Below are 8,153 nucleotides of genomic sequence, written 5' to 3'. Positions count from 1 at the left end.
TCTTCTAGACGAGGGCCACTTATAGCAGTGTTTTGCAATTGAGAAGGACCTAGCATGCTAGCGCTAGAATGCTAGCGCTAGAATGCGACGGTTAGCCACCGTATTTCGGCTAGTGACGTAGAAAGCCGTGCAGATTTTGAACAGCTCCCCCGGAGACTAAAAGCAGAGGACATTCAGAAACCGTATCTCACTCAAAACAGCATGGATAGTTTTTTTTTCTCCAAGTTTGTAGTCATGTGGAAGCACTAGAGACACAAAATAACACCCCAAATCCCAGAAAAAGTGTTTTTTTCATAATATGGGCACTTTAACTGTGTTTACTCCAGCTGCTAGCTAATGGTAAGCTAACCAAATTCCACTAGATGTGTACCGACTGCAGATCCGCTCCGTAACGGCGGCGGAGTCATTAGGTTTCATTAAAGTCAATGCAGAACGGCAGATAACATTTCCCTGCACTACACCTTGAAAACACAGCACAGAATTGTTTCCCTTCTCCTCCTCTGAATGAAAACAAACTGTTGTTGTTTTTGTGGTTATATTCTACGTGAAATTCCGAGATCTTGTGGGTCTTTATGTCTGTCATGGCCGCAGCTGTTCCGCAACAAATCAGGACCTGGTGGGTGTTGACGGCCGGCGGAACACAGAGCCGACGCGCAGCAGAGCCAATCCACAGCCGTTACGCATCCTGTGGAATATGGGGGTAACGTTACCTGTTGCTAAGTGTAGTGTTGACTAATGACCCGCGTGACGATGTTTCAGTTCCGTCTAACATCCGTTTGGAGCACTCAAATAAGTGCACCTTAATAGGGCACCGAAATCCGCATTGCTATTCGGTCCGGTAGATAGGTCCGCCAACGGTCGTTAAGGCACCAGTATCGTATTAGCACCCTCCCCCAATAAAAACTCTTTGGCTCTACAGCACAGGCCAAAAGTTTGGTTACACCTTCTCATTCAATGTGTTTCCTTTATTTTCAAGACTATTTACATTGCAGATTCTCACTGAAGGCATCAAAACTATGAATGAACACATATGGAATTATGTACTTAACATAACTTATCAATGAAACGCAACTGGTTTTCAAGTATGTTACTACTCTTTGGCCGGCTTGCAAGCCCAAACAAGTGTGTGTGGCGTGCCTGTTGTTTTGATTCCAGTCTAGCTAGATCCGGTGTGGTGTTTTTCTAATGTTACTAGTTTTTGCAACAGCATGTGAAAAAAACTACAAGTTTGCTAGGCAAAAAAGAACGTTAATCTTGCGATAAAAAAAACGGACTCCATTAAAATGGGTCGTGTTAACGCCGTTAATACAGCGTTTAACTGACCAGCACTATCGGTAACTCCATGGCCAAGCCACCAATCTGTTACACTTCTTAACACAAGACACAAATAGAGCACATTCATACCTACCTACAATTCACAGTGTCAGATTCAGCTTACGTGCTCGTCAGTAAACTTGATTGCATACCGGTTGCGATGTTCACTCCCTTAGCTTTGTGTCCCCTTCACTCTCCTTCAAAGAAAGTGGGTTACTTGGGAGTTTGGGGAGTCAAAGCTTAGGGAACAGAGAGAGCTACAGTATATTTGAACTCCCAATACAGCCAGAAAGTCGTTCACAGACATTGTGTCCCAGTAGATGTATTGGTGCACATTGGGCCTCATGTATGTGTTTGGTGAAGCACAGTGCTAGTAAGAAATGCTTCTTTTTTTTTTCAATGTCTTCTTTGCGTTTCATGCATACTCCTTCCTTCCGTTAAATAGCACAGCCTGTCACTCTGAGTCAGAGAGACACTGACAACGTTTTCACCTTCTCATGCCTATTTAAGGTTCTGTAGAAGTCCAAAATCTTGGAAGTTTTATACATTTACATGTCCTGACTCCCATCTCAGTAGGTACCAAAACAACATAAGATGGGCAGTTCACAACATTAAAGAGATAGTTTCCTGATTTAATTCCAGCTCTGTGTCATGGCAGTGTAGACATTGTGTGCAGATGAATGGTGCTTGGCTTCCCTCTGTGGTGCCAGGGCAGGGAGCTGAGGTCTGCCGACATCCGCCAGATGACGCAAAATGCGCCATGGAGGTCTGCTGTGATGAAACCATCTCGGCAATCCTCCGGTGCTCTGGTTCTGGCGGTGGCACCCTGGCTGGCACCAAGGAGATGAATCAAACAACGCTCGTCCAAACACTGCCCACACAAAGATGACACAAAGCTGGTTTGAAATTTTCAAAGTATTCGTTAAACTGCCGGTGTAGACATCCTTCTTGTTGTAAAATGGCAAAGGTGCTACCAAACAGCCCAGGGATTTTCACATAATGATAATAATACAGAATGATAACCTCTGTTCCAATCACACAGCTACTGCCTTGACAACAAAGTTTAGCTACAATGGGCAATGTAGACTGGGACTGATTGTACTGTACACTGTGTAAAAGTCCGACAAATATTAACACTCAGGGCATCCTGACAATGGTGGAACAAAGGGTCCCACGGATATATGCATTTGAATGCTTTGTTATGGCATACAGCCAGCTGTGGAGCAAAGTTGCTGAACTTGAGGGACCTACCAGGAGGTCTCGTTTTCTTCTGTAAATCAGTCTTATAAGTCCTTTTACAGCACACCAAAGCCTGTCAAATCCAAAAGTTCAAAGTGGGCTTAGGCTGTGTATATGTAGCACTGTGACAGCTCCTATGAAGGATCAGGTGGATTATGACCCAAGTTTCAGTGCACCTTTCAAAAACTGAATCATGTGATATTTTTACCATAAATTTGACAATGTGTCTGCGTGGTGTGAGGTGGTCCTGTAAACGGACAACAGAGTCTCATAACGGGACAAGTGCATCGCCTTTTCCTAAGCATTTTAGGGATATTGAATAAAGCATTGAATCAAGGTGAAGGTTCCATTTTTAAACATGTTAATTTTTTGCTTTTAATCATTTTTATCTATTCAATCCAAATAGTTTGTAAGGATTTTATGCAGAGCAATATAAGGTGTTGGGTTATTTTTACCACTCTCTCTCTTTGCCACTCTTCATTCACTAGTTCACTAGTGTAGTTGGTATAGGCCAACTAGGGACTGTTCAATTGTCAAGAAAGTAAAAGTCTATCTAAATGAAACCATGTCTTCTAAAATAGTTCTGTATCTATTCAACGCTCAGAGATCAATACGTTAAATATGTTCTAATGGTGGCTGTCGTATTATTCTCATGAACTAAATGAATGTGGCTGTGGCTGTACCTCGCTATAAGCTTGGAATAAAAAATCCCTGCCTATACCGCTCCTTCTCAATGGCCTTGGAGGAGGATTTATGTTTTGTGTTAAGTAAAGCTGAAGCTACTCATGTTATCTCACTCCATCAATAGCAAATACATTAACAATATCTAGTCGCTGCAAGCACACTATTAATTTACCACGACCTGTCCCTACAGGGGCAGAATGATTGTTGAAGGCAACGAGGTGTATCTGCTTACCCTTCCCTGGGACATAGTGTCGCTGCTGGGGGATCAATGTCCATTGAGCTTGGAGGAAGAGGGGCAGGCAGGCAGCCAAGCAGCCGGCCGGAGGAAGCCCTCAACCTCAGCTCGAGTGACGCTGTCACCTAAGAGGTCCCAGCAGGCCCTGCAGAGACAGACAGCGATGCTGGAGCCATGTCCTTTCACACAGAAACACGGGCCATCGTTCCTCAAAGGTTGAAGAGGACAGATGTAATAGATATTGCGAGCTCATGTTCATGACAGGAAAAACCCATACTGCCATTGACAGTTAATTTTCAGTCAGACATTATGACATTGATCATATGGAGACGTGCAGTAGCTCTCTGTTAAAGCAGGACTAGGTAACATTTGACAGGTAAAAGAACACATTCTTCCTACTATGGATGACAGCTTGAATTCATAAGCGATACAATAAGGGGTGGAACCAGACGTAAACATTTGGGGCTCAGCCCGAACCTGGGGGGGAGGGGATGGGGTGGTCTTGGGGCATGCTTCAGTTTTAGAATTATTATTATAATTATTAATGGGAGCTATGCACCCTATTTTTCAAGCTTTTTGATGAAAAATATGTACATAATTTGTGAAAACACGATAGTTACCAAGGAAATGAATCATCCTGTAGAGCTGACATCCTATTTTGTATTTAATTGTTTTTCTAAAACTAGAAAACAACAAATGTAGAGGATGACTAAATTTCAATGCTACCACCTAAGAGTCATAATTGCCCAATGTTTCTATTTTTAAGTTACACAACACCAATAGGGTAGGAATTTGGCGTAAACAGTATTAATAATCTTGAAACGTATTTTCAGTAGATTTTACAGAGTTAATGGCATTATTTTCACAGTAATAGAAACGTTGGCTCCATTGATTTGCCAGTCCAGTCAGCTAGACTAAAGGACTCTGGCCTGTTCTTGCTCACTTCATTATATGATGGTGGCTGATGTTAGCTATGGTTAACAAACTTTAGACAGATATTGCTGTGCTGTCTGGTTAACATTATGACCAGTGGTGCATTACTACGTAGTGACATGTTACAGTAATGGGATTGTTTTAGTAGTGTCAGGGGTTACAAAATTCAATAATTAGTCACAGCTACCAATCCCAGTACACTGACTCACCGGATGTACAGGACAATGTGGGTATTAGCCTGCCATTGGCTGGCTATTTAGGCTGGCATTTTCTTTTCCCTCTTATCTCCGCTATCTATTTTGCAAGAACGCCGTCGCTGCCTCGGCGGCTCAGCGCTGTCCAAGACAATTGTTATTGGTTTACAGACATATAACAAATAACTCTATAACAGAATGATGATGGCTGCTTTCAGACCTTTCTTTCTCTAGTGCTGACAAAGCGCTGTGGAGATTGTAACAGGAAGCTCAAGATGAGCCCAACATTCCCTGTATGTTGAAACGAGGGATGGACCAAGGTTTTCAAAATGGACATTTTTCTTCTCATTTTTACAACTTTCTCTCTTTGCCACTCTTCATTCACTAGTGTAGTTGGTGTAGGCCAACTAGGGACTGTTCAATTGTCAAGAAAGCAAAAGTCTTTCTAAATGAAACCACGTCTTCTAAAATAGTTCTGTATCTATTCAACGCTCAAAGATCAATTTGGTAAATTTGTTTGGTGGCTGTAGGGATGGACCAAGGTTTTCAAAATGAACCTTTGGTCCCCCTACAGGTTGTCTCATTGGAACCAAAGCTGCAACTAAAAGTTACATAATGTTGCTTTCAGTAACATGCCCAAAAGCGTTTTTGACTCTGCTCTACTGGCACGACTTTTATGCTACACTACACTTTTATTTTATCCTGTTATTGCCACGTGTTTGGCAAAAAAAATACTCAGCTTGCTTTAATGCTGTGTTCAATCCCTTCAAGCCGACAGAGGCTATTTCTTGGCTCACATTTAATGTGATTTTAAAGAAAAAACAAGCTTCCCCTAACAAAGTCATAACATATGGAGCAAAAGCTAAGGAAAAAAAACCTTAGATAGCCAAGAATAACTTCATGGTTCCTCTACACACTAACCTTTCCTTTGACCTCTCCAATTCAAAAAAAGACTAGTGCAAGTTGTCCACCCTGCTGCTTGTAGAAATAAGAGAGTGTACGTTGGAGCTGATGGCCCCTAGAGAAGCAAGCTTCTCAACCTCATGACTGTTGTCAGAGGTCAATAATAGACCTCTGACACTGACTGGCAACAAAGAGAGCATGTAACAGTGGGGTTTGTGGTAGTGCCTGGGTTGGCATTCACTTTGTGGAAGTGTGTAAATACAGGATGGAGTGTGATTCGAGTAAGACGATACAAGGATTTTCAGAAAGTGGTCCTATTGCAGCAAACCCCAATGCGGATACATAGTTATTCCAGTGGGTGGTCAGTCGGCAAGAACGTCGAAACAAACCTTCCCAGCAAATAGTTTTGACATTGAAATATCAGACAAGCAGAAAATTGAGTCTTTGATCTATTCCATCATGAGGGATCACTTGGTCATATCAAACTCATGGCTCAAAGGATGTGTTAGAATGCAAGAGCACATCATGAATCAAAGGAAGGATACTTGGGCTGTGCTGATAGGAGCAGTCAAAACTCAATGTGATTTTACGGTAATGAATTCAGAGTCTTTCATCTTTTCCCATTTAGCGGTTTCACGCCAAAACCGTCCTGCACGTTCTCTCTCAAATGTCACAATTCCTTGCGTGTGACGTTCCTAGCTGCCAGCCCCGCAAATTCTCTCGCAAGGTCTCACTCGCTGTGCCTTTGTCTTCTCTGTTGCTCTGGAGGGGATTGGAATTCCTCGTGTGAAATGATATCTGAAGTGATTAAAGAGAGTCATTCAGCGGAGCTGACAGTTCTAATGGAGAGCAGAAACCGTTCGTCCGGCCCTAATAGCCAGGCAGGCCTCCGCCTGACAGCCGCTGGAGGAGCTCAGAAACGCTCTGCTGTGGGACAAAGTGCCAGGAAGGATATATTCTCTGATTTTACTTACAAAGATGTTTCTATAGTTTGTTATGCTATATGAGAGACAGAAAGATAGGGATAATCCTACCGAGTTCAAGTCTTATTGGGCACCAAGCTAGCAAAACACTGCTGGTGGTTGCACACTTTGCACTTGAAAACGGCTTTGAATTGCAGTGCAGCTTTCCTTCATACACTATTCAAATGTCCAAACATCTCTTGTTTTTTCGAAATGTAATTCATGATCTCATCCTCTGCTTCTTTAACAAACCAAAGAAAGAGGCAATACATGCCCACAATTAGCTTCTCTTCAGACTAAATACAGGAGTGTTCTAAAAAAATATTTTGTCCAACAAGTCCTCCAAACCATACGCCGGTATAGGTTGATTTGATCATTAGCCCACGGGCCACATCCGGCCCAATGTAAATTCTTTCAGGAAGACCTAACGTTTAATCCGTACACTCCTTAATCAATTCAACTGTTATCCTAATAAATTTACTTTTTTGCTGTGTATAACTGTTGCATATATGCGACTAGTCACTCCTGATTTAAATATAGCTCAGCATAGATTCTTTCAGGAATTTCAGAAACCTAATTTGTCACAGTCTGTGACCTCCAGGATCCCTGTGTTTTCTGTTTGTTTTTCCCTGTCAGTCTTTCCCTGTGTCTCCTCCCCTGTGTGTGGTATGTGTGACTTCATCTGCAGGGGCGTGTCGCAGCTTGCATCAGGCACACCTGGCTACTATCACAATCAACAGCAGTACAAGAAACCCAGCTCTCCAGTCACTCAACGCCAGGTCGTTTTTCACTCACCATGTGCACCCGCCTAATCTCATCCACTACCATTACCTGCCAAGCTCCCTCACCACCTGTAAACCTCCGCTTCCATCAGGACTATGACCTCACCTCCTTCCATGCACAGTTGGACTTACTACTACCAAGAGACAATAATCAACTTTTAACTTTGAATCTGTGTTCTGAATGGGCTTCTGGGGTCCACACTAGAGCTAACCGTAACGTAATTGAATCAACGCTCTCTTCCTAAATGGAATCAGCTGGTGGAGGTGGTCACCTTCCAGCTTAACCAATCAGAATCATACACAAATTGCAAGGGCCAATCACAGAGTCACAACCCTGCTTTGAATAACAGGCTCGTTCGAGATGAACTGCGCCTCGCCTGTAAAATAGACGAGAGCAGGCGGCAGCAGCAGGGGGCGGGGATAAAAAGCTGCGGTACAGTTGGACAGTTTCCAGCCGATTCCAGCCGCCTTCAGGCTGGACAGGAAGTGACAAAAACACTGTGGTGCGATTCCGATTTAATAAAATATAATCAGACCCACATATCAGCTTGTACACAGTCTCCAGTTGTTTTGATTATGACATAGTAGCTGTCAAAGTGCTCTACATGCAATCTGTTGCTGATTTAATTAACAACACACTAGATGATCCGTGATCTGATCAGATTTAGTCTCTCTGACTTCTAAACGTAACTATCAGCCACACAACATGTGTTCTGGACAGAATAAGTCTTTAAATCAGACAAATAGCAATTAAAATCCCTCTGATTCAAAAACAATAAAAAGTTTATATAAAACGTCATCATGTTGTAAACCAATCTATGTTAAATCAGCTGAGAGGCCGGTGTTTCCCAGCATGCCCTGGGTCCGCCTGGCTCTTGCAGTCGGTGAAAAGCAACTGCGCCGCCTG

General features: G+C 42.8%; 1 long non-coding RNA gene across 1 annotated transcript in view; it reads right to left on the bottom strand.

Annotated features, from left to right (window-relative positions):
• Positions 1–988: 988 nt before the first annotated feature.
• LOC116701563 (uncharacterized) overlaps positions 989–8,153 on the bottom strand; it is a 17,673-nt gene continuing 10,508 nt past the window's right edge. The window contains exon 3 of the long non-coding RNA XR_004334950.1: positions 989–999. This is a non-coding gene — a long non-coding RNA (uncharacterized LOC116701563). The remainder of the gene's footprint in view (positions 1,000–8,153) is intronic.

Source organism: Etheostoma spectabile, chromosome 14 (genome assembly GCF_008692095.1).
Source record: "Etheostoma spectabile isolate EspeVRDwgs_2016 chromosome 14, UIUC_Espe_1.0, whole genome shotgun sequence".
Taxonomy (NCBI): domain Eukaryota; kingdom Metazoa; phylum Chordata; class Actinopteri; order Perciformes; family Percidae; genus Etheostoma; species Etheostoma spectabile.
This window is presented reverse-complemented; position numbering and strand designations above follow the sequence as displayed.